The sequence below is a fragment of the Equus caballus genome, chromosome 6 (assembly GCF_041296265.1).
Source record: "Equus caballus isolate H_3958 breed thoroughbred chromosome 6, TB-T2T, whole genome shotgun sequence".
In the NCBI taxonomy this organism is placed as follows: Eukaryota; Metazoa; Chordata; class Mammalia; order Perissodactyla; family Equidae; genus Equus; species Equus caballus.
This window is the reverse complement of record NC_091689.1, coordinates 14742915-14761696: the sequence shown is the minus strand read 5'-3', so window position 1 is coordinate 14761696 and position 18782 is coordinate 14742915. Positions and strand designations below refer to the sequence as shown.

General features: G+C 38.3%; 1 long non-coding RNA gene across 2 annotated transcripts in view; it reads right to left on the bottom strand.

Annotated features, from left to right (window-relative positions):
* Positions 1-1491: 1491 nt before the first annotated feature.
* Positions 1492-18782, bottom strand: part of LOC111773789 (uncharacterized) — a 90318-nt gene continuing 73027 nt past the window's right edge. For both annotated transcript variants that reach the window (XR_011440235.1, XR_002808417.2), the window contains one exon: positions 1492-1728. This is a non-coding gene — a long non-coding RNA (uncharacterized lncRNA). The remainder of the gene's footprint in view (positions 1729-18782) is intronic.

Here is an 18782-nt window from a genome sequence, read left to right as displayed (position 1 = left end):
AACCTGGAATGAGAAAAAATTCTCCAGTGGTTCCTCACAGAGAGATCTTTGTGTAATACCGTGAAAAATGTTCTCAGCAATGTCAGAGTGGTAAAAATGAGGAGTTTCATGGGAAGAGGCTCATAGTGCGATATCTAAATGTAATTTAGTGAAAGTGGTGACCTCCTCTGGTCTCAAGGCAAGATATTCCCATGGTCTAGGCCTATCCTTTATTGTACTATTTACTCCTAAGTCCCATCCAGAGAAATAAAGGGCTCAACTTTGTTGACCTACCTTGTTTACTTTATTTAATGTAGTGAATAATTATGATATGTGTGTATGTATATGTATTCTGGGGGGAGGGAGGACTTACCAGTTCAAATTTATCTACAATTCACAATGTGAGAACTTTCTGAATGACCTTAAATGTCTTTAATTGTAGTTCAGGTTGCATGACTGATAAACACAAAATTGGGTCTAACAATATGAAGGAATACATAATTATCAGGAGTGTAGTGGTCATAAGAAAAATAGAAAGCTATAGATAGCAGCAAACTAACATTGGCTTGGCTTGACTCTTGCAATGTGGGAAGCCCAGAAGGAATTAATTGGATGAATTCTTCAATCATTTCTTTGTCTAATGATCAGTCATATTTGGTATCATGACAGATGGTAGAGTTCTGCTGAAATCGAGACAGCTTTGAATAAGGAAATGTGTGAAAACTCAGGAGTTCCTCCTACAAGAACTTCATTACTATTCAATAATTAGATTTGACTTGTGGTTGGATGCAGTGGTGATTTGGGCTTAGGGCTTGTTAGAGATGGGAACACTTCTATAAAGCAGCACCAGATTAAGCAGCGATAAAGAAATTTAAATATTCACACCATTGAATTTGGGGCTAGGATAATACCCTTTTTGGAAATCTGCTTTGCCCCCCATTACAAGTGTATTTTCAATTGGGGTTTGTGTATTCCTGTGGAATCTAATTCTTTATGTTATTTTGTAATTCAAGTGATAAATTAAAAAGAAAAATTTTTATTTCCTGATGTAATTATCAATCTTTATATCTTTGGAGCAAAGTTACTGGGCTTCAGCTTTTATGCATCCTTGATCCCATTTCAACCCCTCCTCTTGCAGAGCAATGCCATGGTTTTGGAAAGAAGAGACACCGTATTTCAGGTGACCACAGAGAGTGAATATTTTTAACAAGATTGAGTTAACTGGGTCGCAGGGGCTCTGTGGCTTTATGAGCTACAGCATGGCTGATTTACCTGCAGTGTTTCTCTTTCTAAGGTTAGAGATGAAGACTAACTCATGAATGATCCAGCAACAATTTGATTACCCCTCCATTCCTTAAGAAAGATAAAATATCAAAGAATTCTAGAATATATATTATATTTAACATCTCCCATGTACATGGGTAAAAGGACTGAGTTCCTTTTAAAGGCAAGATGAACATCTGGTTCAACACTGGATCCTTCAAAAGACTTAGCTAAGTGTCTCCTAAAGAGTTGGTGTTCAGTGTTTATTTGTTGAATGGATATGTAAAAGATGCTAATTGGCCAATGCAAAGACAATGGGTGAGGAAAAGTCACTCAGCTATTAATGGGTTTTGAGCATCTTTTGGAAAATAGGCTTCATACCACACATGAGATATGGCTGAAATTACTGAATATACCATAGGTGACACAGATGTCCAATGTCCCTTCATCTTCCTCTTGAAACCATCTGTCCATGTCCTCCACATTCTAATAAGAGAAAATCAAGCATTAGTCATGTAGAATCTTCTGTAAATGTGCTAGGAAAAGTAGAAAAGTGGACTGTAGCATAAACAATTTAGAACTTAGAAAAATTCATGGATTGATTTTTTTTCTTGTTTTCCTCTCCCAAGTTCCTCTTGTTCCTTTTCATCTTCCCTTCCATTGAGCATCCAGCTCTCCCTAAATACAGTATCCTGCTCTCAAATGTTTCTCGAGGTAGCTAAATCCCTCGCCCCTCTATTACATGTAGAATTTGCCTCTCCTGACTTATTACAGTGCTCGATAAAATGCCCTCTGGTTAGCATTATATGCATTCAATAATTCAAAGGGACCTTTATTAAAAAGATTAAATGTTGTTAATAATTAATGCATTAACAAAAATTAACATTATCTGATAATATGCCTGTCCTAGATGTGGCAGATGGGAAAGGTCTGTAATATACAAAGAATTATAGCCATTTTTTGTTTGGAGAGGATTAAAATAAATAAGCCCTAGGAAAATGCAAGTTATGATCCATCTCAGGAATCTATAAATCTTGAGGGTCTAACTGGAAATGATCAGGGAGTTCCTGATTCTGCGTAAACATTATTTTAGGTTATTCAAATACACCTTTAAATGCTTGCTCATGGTTAATGGGAATGTCACCTGGACATTGCTCAAGGAGAATAATGAATATAATGAACTCCATGAAGCTATTTTGAGTAAGATTGCATGGAGTGATATTCAGAAGGTTTTATTCTTGTTGTTTTCAGTATCCCCAAGCTCTCCCTTTGTTAACACTTTCATCAAAAAATGCCCCATCCTTATTCTTTTTGATGAAATGTATTTGATGACTCTGAAAAACAGCCGAATTAGTATTAACTTGTATCATGCTTTGCTGTTTCGATTATCATTCAGAACTAATGATTTAATCACTATTCTGAACAAATGATTAAATAGACATTGTTATTGTTATTATCATAATTATTATTTTCAATGAACAGAGCCAATTTCACCATTTCTCAAAAGTTTTGCCTTGCTATAGATATTTTACCTGGTTTCCAACAGCCTACTCATCTTCCCACAAGAAGCCATATATGAGCCTGTCCTATGGCCAATCATGCCTTTCCTTTCCAACTCTTCCTCCCTTAATTCTACTCCTCTGCCCAGATCATTTGAGACTATCAAGATTTGACTTTACTTAGCAGTAAACCTGGAGGAATGAAAAAGATCTCAGTTGGTTTTGGTCAGGAAACTGACAATGTGGGTGTGATAGAGGTTGCTCCGTGAGGTTACATGCTCTTTATCAAAATGAAAAGGGGCCAAAGGGATGAAGCAAGAGTAGCTACTCTTGGGTAAATATTTCTACTAGTCTAGTTACCATGGGGATCTCCTTGGCTTCATTTTAGGAAATAGTCCAATAAGTTGGTAGTCATGGAGTTATTAAAAGAGAGCAGGCTAGCTGAGAGTAGATGATTGGAGGGTAGGCAGGCTTTTAAAAGTATCTTCCCAGCTATAAAGAGGTACCTGTGTATAAGACCTATATGGTGTTGAGCAATCACAACTTGGAGTGACTCACCTAATGCATGAAGTAAAATGGCAGAGCCACCAAAAACCAAACAAAACAAAATAGACACACACAAGCTACAAACCCGTGCTTACTTCTCTGAATTCCCTGTACTTTCTATGGAAATCCCCCATGAGTGTTTTCAGTCAGTACTATTACTGTTCTACTTCAGAAATTTGGTTTGGAGGCAAACAAATTTCCATTAAAAAGCCTAGAGTTAAATATGTTTTATTTTTTACAAGAGCATAACCGCTAAACACACATTTAAACAAAACTATTATTACACGTGTTAGAAAGCCATTTCACGACACTGCCTTATAGATAACCAGAATTAATGTCATCTTCAAATATGAAGGACAGGTCCTTCTCTTTTTTAAGAAAGAAGTATTTGAAAGTAATTTACACTTCAATTATCTTGACATGAATGTCAGCTGCATTTAGTCTGCGTTGCTGAAAAGGTGAATAAAGCCAGCTGCTAAACCACTGTGGTCGCTTTTAGAACAATTTCTTTTATTAGGTCAATTGAAGCAAATAGAAGTATCTTTGTTTTCTCTCATTCATTCTTTTCTTTTCTTTTTTATTGAGGAGCAAGAGGGGAGGATATCACAGAGGGCAGGATGGTGTGATGGATTAGTAGAAAGTGACTCCCTTCAGTAAAATGGTCATTGAGATGTCTTCAGTGTTGACAGGTTAGGTAGGGAGTAGATTGTTTTGATGCATTTGCAGCACACAGGTGACCATATTACCCAAACTGGAGCCCTCCTTGGCCAGATCCACAGAGAGTGTGATGCCTGAATGGTGTATAAAGTCTGAGCCACCAACTCCCTTTTGGGAGGTCAGACAGCAGCAGGCACAGGAAAGAAGGTGGTTGGAAGGTCAGAATGGCCTAGGTAGAGCTTAGGTTCCTTGTACTGCTTTTGTCCTTAAAGGCACGCTCTTCACAAGACGTTGACTAGCTTTTTGTGGGCTTGCTGGACCTCACGCGCACAGTCAGATTGACTCTACCAATTATATCCTCTGATAGTGACACAACATTTTTATTGTTCAAATCATAACTCCATGACTATTGTTGTCTTCTTTTGGCCCATTTCCCAGTTCCATACCTTTTCTGTGCATTGCACCTAATGCATGTCCTTTCAATCCATCTTCAACCAGAGGCAAGAAATATGTAAATGTTCATTAACTCTAAAATATTGCTTAATATATAATTTTAAAATTCACACAAATAGATTATTTGGTATGGACTATACACACTGCAACTTGATTTTTTTTTCGCTCAGCATTATGTTTTTGGCACCCATCTATGTCGATAAATGTAGCTTGATTCTTTCAACTGTGGCATAGTATTCCATGGTATAATTACACTTTTTTCTATCCTTTCTTCCACTGACAAGTATTTAGATAGTTTCCAGATTTTGCTAACAGGTTTACATCATCAAGAATACTCTAATGAACAACAGTGTACATGTTTCCTTGTGAGTTTTTACTAGATATTCTCTGGGGTAAATAGCAAGAATTAGGATTTCTGAGTCTTGAGGTATACGTTTTTTCAAATTCATTTTTCAAAATGGCTGTACCAACTTTTTTTCCCATCTGAAGCACAGGAGAATTCCTAAATAAATTTGCAAGTGAACAATAGTCATTTAAGAGAAAATAGAATTTCTCCAGGGATGTGGTTATGATATTATCCCAGGGTAGGTGAGTTGAAGTTCTTGACAAAGCCTCTCCATAGGACTAATCTGTGGTCACTGGGGAAGCATTTCTAGGAGACCACGTCCAAGGCAAGATGGAAATGACCATAGAATCAGCCATCAACTTGTGCTCTATTTGTTAGTTGAGTGTTATTTTTTAGGAAGCTGATGGAATTTGACTGCTCACATCATGCACTGACTTCCTACTGACATTCAAGTGCCGCAACTCACAGCCTAACCACTCATTTCAACCTGCTGGAGGCCAAGCGTGATATACTCGGGTCGGCAACTTGCTGAAGCATACAATCACATCTGCCACAGGCTTGAATTAAGCAGCTACATAGACAAAAGCTGTGAAAGATTCATCAATCACAGGTTGTCTATTATTGGGATTGAAACACCTTCTAACTGTGGCATAGATTTGCATTGATTGCTATAGGCTGTGAGTAACGTGCTGCCTTCCCTGCTTTGCACTGCACTGCCTCTGCCTTTGGACTGCAACCTCAGACATAGAGGCAGATTTCCTTTCTTCCTTGGAGGCTACTTCTGCATTGCAGAGACAACGGGATGTTAAATGGAATACAGATACATTAGGTGACTTGACTTGGTGTGCAGTCATTAAACTTAATATCATGGCGAACAATTCTTTGACAATTAGAAATTGGAGCATATGATGTGACAAAGGCGTTTTATGCAAATTTAGTGTCAGAGGCAAACTGGGAGATGCTGTTTGACACTACAATATGGATAATGGAAACAAGCGAAGAGAATGCCTGAAATCAGGATTTTCAAAAATAGGGATGATGGCCATATTTTCAATGTCTTAACAATTGTCTCTCATATTACTGTTCCTATGATGATGGGAGCCAACTTGTGTCCTTACACCGCTGAACAAGGGGAGGTATTTTATATTAAGGACAGTCATAATTAGAAGGAGTTTGTTCTTGTCTATGCAGTACGTTTTGAAAGGCTTTTTTTGGACTTCTCAAGGTGCTCTAAATTTCACAAGTAATAACTATTATTGATAATAGTCACATTTGTCAAAGATGTACCAGACATAGTGCTAAATGCTTTAAATCACTTGATCCTTACAACAATTTAAACACTAGGTATTATTACTCACATTTACAAAATATGGAAGCTGTATTTAGGTTAAACAACTTAAATTGATTTCTCTATGTTAAGGTGATCAGTATTAAAATACCCCTGGGAAGTGTGAATTTGTTACTCACAATTTGTCAGGGATGCCCAAGGGGAAGCAAATATGCCAGAGCCAGAAGCCAAGATTCACCTGGCATTATAAAAGATAAACTTCTTTCGAGCATCTATACAGGTGATCCTCAACTTCTATGCATCTTCCTTTTGTGCAGTCTCTACTGTTTTTACGTTTTACAGTGATGCCTCAAACCACTTTTCATATGTCAAATTCAGATGTTCATTTCTCATGGTTAGTAAACATTTTGAACTATAATATGGTGCTGTCAAATATACTTTTATGCATCAGTTTCAGGAACATCTTCATTTTTTTGCATATAGCAGTGTTTATTTGTGTAACTTAAAATGTTTTCTTACATTTTAATTTATTTGACAAAAGTAGTAATTGGGAAAAAATAAACTTCCATTGGTTATAATAATAATAAGAGAGAATTTATTATTCTGGTAATGAGACAAAGATGGATGTCATTCATCTCAATTGGGTACTCAATGGACAAATGCAGTTTGTTGAAATTATACATCCATGAGTTTCTGCATTTTAAAATATAAAATCTAATTTATTGTTTTATTTGGAAACACTTTGCAGAAAACACTCTTTTTGCATCAGCGGGCTTTTCCTTCCCAGGAACTGAACAATTTCCCGCTAGGATGATCTCCTTGCACCCCAAAACTTGGTCCTTTGTGGGAACGTTGCTTTCAGCCCACTTGTGGCAGTGCTGCGGGAGTGAGCTGAAGGGGGGCCTCAAGGCTGAATGATAGGACAGAAAGAGCCATCCAGGAGAAAGCCTTGAGCCCGAATGTAGGAAATTCAAACAGTGAGGTGGAACAGTGGAGGGAATGCAACTGCTGGCAGGTTATTAATGGGCTTCAACATTACAGATGCACTAAGTAGGGCAAATCTCAAAACCTGCTTTGGTATAAATTAAGGTACAAATACAACACAAAGCATAATAAGTTTCTTGAATCAATCTTAATTTCTCTCTTCCTCTTATCCCACATCTAGTCTGATAGAAACCCATGTCAACCTTGTTTTCAAAGTCTACTCAGAGTATAAATGCTTCTTATCACCTCCACCTTTAAACCTGCCCAAGCCACCATCACCGCTCACCTGAATTACTCAAACTGCCTGCTAGTTCACCCTTTCCCCTCATAGTCATGTCAACCAGTGATTCTTTCAAAAGGAAGGCAGCTTATGTTCCTCTGCTCAAAACCTTCCAACGGCCACTGATCTTAGAGTGAAAGGCAGCGACGTTGAAATGACCTATAAGCCTATGTATACATATATCCTACAGCTTGTATGTATGTGTATACATGTATATATATATATGTATATATATACTTTTCCCACCCACCAGATCCTCTCTGATGCCTTCTCACACCATCCTCTCCAACTACCCCCCACCTCGGACCACTCCTGATACACTCATCTCTCTGCTCTTCCTTGAATATGCCAGCCATGCTCCCTTCACAAGACTGTTCCCTAGATATCAACATGACTGTCTCCCCTAAGTCTTTGCTCAATATGAATGCCTAAATGAGGTCTATCTTGACCATTCCTTTTTTTAAAAAAATTACCATTTTATTTTAGAATAGTTTTAGATTTACAGAAAAATTTCAAAGATGGTACATAGGGGTCCCACATACCTCATACCCAATTTCATCTATTGTTAACATCTTATATCAATATGGGATATTTGTCAAAACTAATGAACCAATATTGATACTCTATCGTGCACTGAAGTCCACATTTTATTCAGATTTCTTAATTTTACCTAAGGTTTTTTTCCTGTTCCAGAATCCTCCCTAGGACACCACATTACATTTAATCATCACATCTCCTTAGGCTCCTCTTGGCTGTGAGAGTTTCTCAGACCTTCCTTATTTTTTGATGACCTTGACAGTTTTGAGGCATAATGGTAAGGTATTTTGTAGAATGTCTCTCAGTTGGGATTTTTCTGTTGTTTTCTTCATGATTAAGAATGGAATATGTTTTGGGGATGAAAATCACAGAGGTTAAGTTCCATTTTCATCACATCACACCAAGGATACATACTATCAACATGACTTATCACTTCTCGTGTTGACCTTGATCCCCTGGTTGAGGTAGGGTTTGCCAGGTTTCTCCAGGGTAAAATTATTCTCTTTTTCCTTATTTCCAAACTATATTCTTCTGAAGGAAGTCACTACACTCAGCTGACACTGACGGAGTTGGGAGTTATGCTCCATCTCTTTAAGGACAGAGTATCTACATAAATTATTTGGAATTCCACGTGGGAGACTATCTATCTATCTATCTATTATCTATCTATCTATGTATTTATTTATTGTTTATTTATTCAATTATATATTCACATCAGTGTGGACTCATCAATATGTATTTTATACTATGGCTTATAATCCAATATTGTGTTACTTATTTGTTGCTCACATTGTTCCAGCTTTGGTCATTGGGAGCTCTTTCAGTTGTCTCTCGTATCCCTTTGAGATATATCCATTATTGTGTATGTGTGTATGTGTGTGTGTGTGTGTGTTTGTGTGTTAGAATGTTTAACACCTCCTTTCTTTCTGGCATAATAAGATGCTCCTGGCTTATCTTATTATCCAAGCCCTAGAGTCAGCCATTTCTCTAAGGAGCCTTGGTTCTTTTTATTGAAGACTGGGATAAGAAAATCTGGATATGCTTGTTGCTACTGGTGTATTATTGCTTTTAGGCCCTCTTAGCTTCAAAGCCAGGGAGCAGATCAGCCCATCGTTTTTAATATTGCCCTTACACATCGATGAGTCCTCATATCCTTCACTGTTTTATATTCTCCATAACATGCGTCATCTAATTACATTCTATCTATTCTATTTGTTTACTTACTTATGCATGTATGCACGTATTTAAGAAAAGTGAGTGAATCAACATTAATGTACAAGTAGAATAATAGCATCCATGATGATTTCCTTTCCCTGGGGGGAAATTGGGTGGGGGAGCTCAGCAGTAGTACTCTCAAATAGAAAGCACAGCACTGTCAGTAGCAGTCCTTAGAAACAAAAGCTAAATTTCATTACAAACAAGTAATAAATAAAAACCTCCTTTAAAAGTCTGTCCTTGCCAAAAAGATAAGTAAATGTATTTTAAATAAGATATTTAAGAAATGGATACAAATTGCATATATAAATAACTATGCATAGATATTCAAGGTTGGCCTATAATAGAACCAAGAATCCGTTCGATTGTGGCATTTTCCCTCAATGTTCTTTAAAGTTCTTGGATATTTTTGGTAAGTAGAAGTTTTAATTTCTAAAAGCAATACATGCTGTTTCTTAATGCTTTGTGACATTATAACCCTTTAGAAATGCCTCCTGTATCATTATATAGTACCATAATTAATTAATCAAATCACACTATTGATGGATATTTATATTGTTTTTCAGCTCTACTCAACAATACTTTACTGAACATCCTTGAATATTATTTATCTAAATATTTTAAGGACAGATTCCTACAAGTGAAATTTCTGTGTGTCAATGTGGATAGGAAAAAATTTTAATTTGGTTTTCTAAAGCGCTCTCCAGAAACATAGCAAATTTACACTTATATCAATAATGCATGGCAGTGACTGAACTCCCACTCGTGTACTTTATATTTCATGGGGAAGAGAAGGAGGGAGGCCTAAGAATTGTCTATTTCTTAATCTCTGCCCCCAAAGCGTGCTTTTTAATAAGAGGATAAGGATGTACAGAACCCTTAGGCGAATGGGTCAAAGAAGGTTGAAAAATCATGGTGTGGACTGAACATGCCACCTGCTTAAGCTCTCTTTACTCCCTGAGCCCTTCTGGGTCTCTAAGTCTAACCGTCTTTGGTGGGTAGTGTGCCAGGCAGTTCCCACTGGGCATGCTAGCAGACTACCAGCTAGAGGTGACTGTTGACTTGGTTTCTTGGAGCCTTCATTGGAAAACAAATTGAGCACACAATGGGCAATCCTTAAATTTCACTCTAAATAATTATATTTACACAGTAGAGATAGAGTGCTCACCGGGGTGGGGCTGAAGGGCCCTGAATTAACCACATCAATCTGGGCAAGTGATGGATATGTTCCCCACTGCAGGGTAAAACCTCACAGAGTGAAGAGCTTTATCTTCTATTTAAAAACTCTATGGACAAATCCATCAGGCTATTTGACAGGTAAATTAAGCAGGGGTCCAGCTCCCAAGGAGCCCAGCTCATATTCCTACTAGGCAGCAACAAATCATAGCTCTTTTCTTCCACTAGGCTTCCCCTTCAGGAGCTTAACTGGCTTTAAAACCAGCCTCAGGATTTATGCCTCTCAGTCTTCCTTACCATCCAGGCCAAGTCACTGAGAGCCACCCACAGCTGCTGCCGTTTCTCCTAGATGTGGCTATTCCCAGAACAAGCAGGGTTTTCTTCTTGCACAATTTACCCAAAGGGGAACCCATTCATTTGCAGTGCTTGGGGAAAGCTGTAGCAGTTACAAGGCACATTTTAGTCACCGATAGACCATGACATTGAAGGAAATGAATCCCATTTGGGGGCACAGACACCCAATTCTTTCCACTTACTTTCACTATAATTGGAGAGGAAAATGTAGCCCCAGCCAATAAAATAAAACAAGCAAATTTAGAAAACTACACAAGTCACTTACCTGAATAGAGACACTCTGTAGAGTGCAGGAAGGCACTAAATAAACAAATTGTATGTCAGATATTTATTAAGGATGTAGTGTATCTGGGTGCCTGAGACATGACAGTGAGTGGTGTATAATATGCCTGAGGCCTTGTCCACAACGAATAAAATCCTTATACCTCATGTTCATGTCTCAAAAGTGCTAATATGCAATTAGATTGCTAACTAGGGGCAACATGCTGGTCACTGTAAAGAAGTAAATATGAATGATGAATATTTCTTCCTAGCCTCCGCCTCTTCATCATAGCAGCTGCTGTCTCTCTAGTGCTTTCCCTGAACTTAACCATGAGCTAAACACTTTAGTCCAATTTAAGCCTTGTACAGCTCTATCAGTTATTTATTATTAGTTTGATTTCATAGGCGAGGGGATTGATGCTTATGATGTTTCACCCATTCCTTCTTTTCTTCAGCTGATAATTGAGTGTCAGTATGTGCCAGACACTGTTTGGGGGTCTTGCTGTAAAGGTGTGGGGGGCTCCAAGGTCTCTCAGCCACCAGGTTATGCCTCTATTCATATCACCTCCTCCTGCTAGGTTGCCCCACTCCATGCTAGAGATGAGGTCTAGCATGGGTCATAACTAGGGGTTTTTGAAGAGGTTAACAGAACAAGACTCATCATAAAATCAAACACAGTTTCTATTGTGACAAATTCTGTTGTTACTTGGATTCCCATTTGAGGGATAGAACGTTAATTTGATTCTTCTGGGCTCTCACCTTATGTCCCAGCTTGTGCCTTGCTCTGAGGAGCCTGATGTAGTTTGATAAGCCACCTGGTGCTCTGGTGGTGCTTAAATTGAAGTGCTGTCTGGCTCTTACCAATCCTCACAAGAGCTTGATTGCTGTATTCTCACTTCCCAGCTGCAGAGGAGGAAGCCATTCTCTTCCCATGCCCCTTAGATGGCCTGCTCACAGCTCAGTATTGTGAGTGGTCCACTGAGATTCCCAATCAAATGTCAGATGTACAGAAGTCTAAGGCTCATCCTTGACTCCTCCTTCTCCTTCACCACCATATGCAATCCATCAAATATTCTTGTTATTCCACTATCAAAATGGCCCTGAATCTATCCATGTCTTATTATCTCCAGGCCCAAAATACTATCATCTCTCCATGGGCTACTGAGATAGCCTCATTCTGATCTACCTGCCGACACTTGGGCCAGTCTCCCACCCATTCTCTAACCTGCAGCCAGAAGGACCTGGTCAAATCTGATGACTCTCCTCCTTCTTGCCACCCCACCATGCTTAAACCTCTTTTGTAGCTTTCTATTCTCCTTAGGATAAAGACAAAATTCCCTTTAGTCAGTCTACCTATTTTTGGGTTGCTATTATTTTTTTAATCAACTATTTTGAATACTTTGAGATTTGTGGAGAAGTTGCAAAGATAGTACAGATAATTCCTGCATACCCTTTTCCTAGTTTCCTTTGATGCTGGCATCTTACATTACTTTGATAATTTGTCAAAATTTAAAAATTTTCATTGATGCATTACTATTAAACTCTAGGCTTTATCAGAATTTCACCAGTTTTCCAGCTAATGTCCATTTTCTGTTCCAAGATCCAATACAGGATATCCCATTGCAGGTAACCTAATTTGGTTTGTGACCAAGGGGACTATAGAATTTAATGTCCAGTCTAGGATATTTTTGAGAAAGTGGACTTTATTAATAATTATGCATGGGCGGCAGGTGTAGAATGGGACTGTCCCAGGTCACCCTATCTAGAATGACCAGGAGGGCCAGGTGGTCTGCAACCTCATCTCCCACTCTCAAGACTCACACTCGAGCTCTCTGGAGCTCAGAGCTCTGGAAGTACCAGGCTTCCTTCACTCCTGCTACTCATTTTCTCTTCAGATATGCTCTTCCCACTCATTTTCACCTCATCAGTGGCTATAAAGCTTCCCTGACCTTCTAAACCCGGTCAAATCCCCAAAATCATATTTTCATAGCACCACGCACTTTTCCTTTCTAGCTTGTCAGTTGCAATTGTACTTATTCTTCTAAGATTATTTGATTGATATCTATGTTCCTTATTAGACGGAAAGTTCCATGAGGGAAGGGGTGATGACTCATTTTGCCTTGTATTGTCTCTTCCATGCCAAGAACAGAGTGGGTCTTAAGAACTATTTGTTGAATAATTGACACTTTGACACTGCAGCACCATTCAGTACATGTCTTATCCTCTGAATAGCATGCTGCACCTCCCTGGCGGGCATCCCTCCACCTGGGTCCTTCCTTAAGTACTTGCCTCCCTAGTGGACAAGTCTAGTTTTCAGGCTTTGTACAGAGTAGGCACTGGATACGTAGTTGTTCAATGAATGAATGTCTATATTCATATGCTTGTCTTTGCACCCTGTATTAGTCAGGACTCTTTTGGTTGTAAGTCACAAAATTCCTATATTTTTATCAAAAATGATATGGAAGTGGGGAACTAGTGACTCACATAAATGGGAAGTAAAGGGGCTGGCTAATTTCCATTCTGGCCCTGATTCAGGTACTTAGATGAGGCCACCAGGGTGCTGTCTCTCTCCATCTCTCTCTACTCTGCTTACCTTTGCATTGACTCCATTCTAAGGCAGGTTTTTGTCACATGGTGATACTGACTAGTGACCATTTCAGACTTACAAGGTCTTTAAGAGTCAAAACTCAGCAGATAAAAACTCTGGTCCTATCAATATCAATATCTATTCCATACAAAAGATTCTGATTTAGCTTTGCTTGAGTAACCAGTCCACCCATGAATCAATCTTTGTCACTGGGGAAGTGAGTTATTCTAATTGGCCATTGGGGGTAACACACTCACCCCTCTGGAGTGAGAGGCCATGCCATGTGACTTAAAGTTCTGCTGGGTGGAAATGGGACAGATGAAAAAGTAAAGCTCTTCACTGTTATCTTTGGTTTGCAGAAGTCTCACACTAAGAAATAGATTTCTAATGTCCCAATGTTACTTATTTTCACTAATTTAAAAAAGTTTTCAATAATAGTGATTTTTTTAAGGAAACTCAAATGAAAGAATAATGCTAATTTGCATGCAACAATAACCCCAATGTTTTTCCCTGAAAAGTACTGATAAACATCTTTCTTTTATGCTAAACAAAATTATTTGTGAAGAAGATTGGCCCTGAGCTAATATCTGCTGCCAATCTTCCTCTTTTTTTTCCTCCCCAAAGCCACAGTACGTAGTTGTATATCCTAGTTGTAAATCCTTCTGGTTGGTCTATGTGGGATGCCAGCACAGCATGGCTTGATGAGCAGTGTATAGCTCTGCACCTAAGATCTAAACCGGCAAACCCTGGCCACCAAAGTGGAGCATGCAAACTTAACCACTACACCACCAGGCTGGCCCGATGAACATCTTTATAGAAGGAAACAATTAAGGCAGTATGCATTAATGGTTTGTCTGAAAAATTCCGTCCAGGTCGGTTTTCCCTAGATGACTTTCAAGTTATCAGTTTTTAATTTAGAAAATTCTGGTGTTTGGGCTCAGTATTCCATATTTTATCTGGTATCTTTTCTGGCAGTAAAAAAAAAAAATTGAAGTGCTCCTGTTTCTAGCATCCCTTTGGAATCAATTAACTTTTCAGAATATAATTTACAAGGAAGCTTTTAAAGGATAATCTACTTATGCTTCTGCTTTCTAGAGTAATCACAGAATGGCGTGTTATGATTAATTTAATATTCTGGTTAACTTGGAGTTACCCAAAATTCATTCCTAGGTTCTCATTCATTTTCTTTATAAAAATAAGGCCTTAACTTATTGAGTCTCTCATTTGTCGTTTGGGAGGGACTTTAGACACAAGTATGTTCTTTAATTTAAGCATCACAGTCATGAGTCTGTGAAAAAATGATGGGCTTTCTTATTGTTTAGATCAGAGGACAGCAAACGTCTTCTATAAAGGGCCAGACAGTAAGTATTTTAGGCTTTGCAGGTCATGTGGTCTTTATTTTAACTACTCAAAAAGGCAGAAAAAGCTGCTAAAGACAGTAAGTAAATGAATGGGTGCGGCTGTATTCCAATATCACTTCATTTACAAAAATGGGCAGGACGTGGGTTGACCCATGGACCATAGTTTGCAGATTCTGGTTTAGATTCTGCATGAATAGAACTTATGGTTGTTACTTTGTGGTCATGGTCAAATGTTGTTTAATTGCTTAGAGTTTGCCTTGATAGCATCGTTTAAGGCAGAGTGCCCTAGACAGGGAATCATAAGCTCAAGGGGTCCTGGGTGTATGTGTGTTGACTTTAGTCCAATGACTTAATCCCTCCAAGACTCAATTTTCTAAATTATACATCAAGCTAGAGATAACTGTTCTACCAATCTTTTTTTTTTTGAATATATGAATGTACTCAATTAATGTTGAATTTATTGATGAAGTAACTGAAACTTTGGGCAAGTTACCCAACTGCTATAAGCCTCTTTTTTTTAAGGAGGTATAACTGACATATAATGTTATATTAGTTTCAGGTATTCAGAATAATGATTTGATATTTGTATAATTATAAAATGATCACCACAATAGGTCTAGTTAAAGTCCGTCATCGTATATAGTCACAAGTTTTTCTTTTCTTGTGATGAGAACCACCAATCTTAAAGAACTATTTTGAGAATCCAACAAGGGAATGGCCAGGAAAGGGAATTGAAAACATAAAAGTTTTTGCCACTATAAAGGACCTATAAGGGACCCTGTAAAGAACAGGTGAAGACATACACATTGAGATAATATTTGGTAGGGTTTTGTGGGACTTTATAAATAGTCTAAATAGGGACTATTTAGAAAGATATGGGCAAAACGCGAAGAAGTGCAGGAGATAGTGCAGTGTTCTGGGGTGAGCCACCTCAGAGCCTTGCTGGCCTGAGATCTAGAGGAGGGAGAAACGTAAAGAGGGCTTCCAGGAGAGCAGTCATGCCCTTTGGTCAAGTGTTATAACTTATCTAAGATGACTCCAGGGAACAAATGTCCTGCCTTCACACTTCTTCCCTTTCATCTCTTGTTGATGCCTCCACTTGATGGAACCCAACCAGAAACCATTCCATGCAGGTCGGAAAACCAGGGCAGAGAGCAAGAAGAATGGCAGTTAAGAGAAAATATGAAGGCATGGATAGAAGCAATCCAAGGTGATATGTACATCTTCTTCTTCTCAGCAAGCCTACATACACCTTTTCAATGACATTCTGAATATTGCATCTTTCTCCTTCTTTGCTGGCATGTTTATTTGTTGTATAGCTTTATTATTAACTAAGCCCCATTTTTATAATTATACAATTGTGCAAGTTAGAATACTCTGGAGCTAAATAAAATTAAGTGAAATTTTAAAAATTGGCCTATAGATAAATTAAAAATTGGGTGAAAAGTGGAAATTGGCTAAAATGTTTCCTGCTTCTTGTTTATTTACCTTTGCATTGAATTGATGTTCTTTATTACTATGTATAATTATATTTATATTGTAGTGAATGGGAAAATCTGGTAAAAGTAATTATGGACTTTTATAAGTGCTTGGGCCAATGTGCAAAAAAAATTCTCATTTTGTTACTAACAAAAATTTACCAGGGCCAACCCAGTGGCATAGTAGTTGAGTTCGTGTGCTCTGCTTCATCAGCCTGGGGTTCGCAGGTTCAGATCTCAGGTTCAGACCTAGATTACTCGTCAAGTCATACCGTGGCAGCATCCCACATAAAATAGAGGAAGATTGGCACAGATGTTAGCTCACTGACAATCTTCCTCACAAACAATAAAATAAAAATTATCAGTTAAAAATTTGTTCACTGTACATGTTTAGATTCATTTTATTGTATTTATCAAATTAACCCAAACTCAGGTAACTACAATTTCCAATTAGTTTTTAAAAATTAACTCAAATTTTAAGAGAAAGAAGCTATTTTCTAAAAGCCCTGATTAAAAATTGATTTTGGAAATCCTGACAATTTGCATGTCATGGCCCACGATGAGCTTCTGCTCATCCCTGTTTGTTATGCCATTAAGTCTACGCAAGAGTCCAGCATCGTCTGGGAGGAAGGACCTGTCACTTTGGAGATTTCTTTGAACTCAGAGAGAGCATGAAGCCCAGGCTGAGGATGGGAGCAATGACACTGGGCATTGTGGGATCCTGATTAACCAGAACACAGTTCATCTTGACTGAGTATGTGTAACCAAGGAAAGAAAGAGGGCTATTTTTTTTTTTTTTTGAGGAAGATTAGCCCTGAGCTAACATCTGCTTCCAATCCTCCTCTTTTTGCTGAGGAAGACTGGCCCTGAGCTAACATTCGTACCCATCTTCCTCTACTTTATATGTGGGACGCCTGCCACAGCATGGCTTGCCAAGCAGTGCCATGTCCGCACCCGGGATCCGAACCAGCGAACCCCGGGCCACCGAAGTGGATCATGCTCACTTAACCGCTGAGCCATTGGACGGGCCCCAGAAAGAGGTCTATTACACTTCCACAAACAAGACAGAAACAAAAGTGTTTTTCTGGTTGACTTTAAATTTTCAGAACATTTAAATAACTCAGATTCTACGTCCCCTGAGCATTTTGATTACAGACAACTCCTTGCACACGTGCTTTCACCTTCTTCTCAGCTTGTTAGAGTGAGCCCCAGGGCTGCTACTTCAGAAAGGCTTTCCCTGACCGTTCTAGTAAAAGTAAGGTTGTTACAGGCATATAGGTATAGGTGTATAATATAGGTTGATCCCTATAGGTCTTATTTTAAATAGTAATCATTTTTAGTTATTTGCTCACTTGTTTTTTCCTGTCTCCCAGACTTGACTGTAAATTTGTGACTTATTCCCCATTGTGTCTCCTATTCTTAGCTCAGTGCATGACACAGAGTGGCTGCTCAATAGATATGCCCCTAAATGAATGGATGTTTTATCCCCAGGTAAAAGGCCAGGCAACGCGGCAGTCTAGTGAACACATCTGAGGGGATAGCAATTGTTAGACTTGCTTGAATGTCGGTCCTAATGTAGTTTGGAAAGAAACTGGGCTTTCTATATTACCGACATGCTTTCTTCATTATCACAGACAATGGAGGCTGCCGTAAAGCGTGGCTTGTGAAAAGAATGCATATGTCAAGTTCTAAAATATGCAGTGACACAAATCATGAGGATTGACACATAGACAAAATCTATGTAAATGAATCACTGATCAAAGATAAACTTGTTAGGAAAGCAGACTTTCCATGACACCAATCTATACATTTCTGAGGTTTTCACTGCATTATTCATTTATAGAATGTGTTCACGGGTCTTGGCATTTACTTTTAAGAAAAGCGTATAATAGATAGACTTTGGAAATGTCTTTTCAAGCGTACTGTTTTTTAAGGGTAAGATTTAGAACATTTTGGAGTAAGACAATTTGACATACATTGTTTAAACAAATGTGTTCTGGAATCGAATTGCTGGGTTTAAAATTCAGGTGCTATGTGTTATATAACCTCATCAACCTCAGTTTTCTCAAGAGAAAGATTGAGAGGTAGTAGCACTTATCTAATTTGTGTGCATGTGTGTGTGCGAGAGAGAGAGAGAGGGGGGAGAGAACTGAGAAAATTTTGATAAAAGTACTTCCCACAATGATAATGTTTGGTAGTTATTCTCAATTCATGCACTTTTAGTTTGGTTTAATTAGATGAATGGTTTTCTAAAGTTTGCCAAGGCATCTATTTGAATGAACATATTTCCCTTCCATTTATGTTGTACTTTCCTCCTCTCCTTCTCTAACTTACTCCAAAGTGCAACCATTACTTGTCTCTTTTAGGAGAAGGCAGGCCATTGTCTCAGAAAAGTTGAAGACAAAGCATATATCTTTATAGGGCATGTATGTGCTGGTTGTGGGGTGTGGGTAAGTGATCCATTTAGGAAATGATCTCATTCAATGAAATCATTGTCATCTTTTAGATTAGCTGTCAT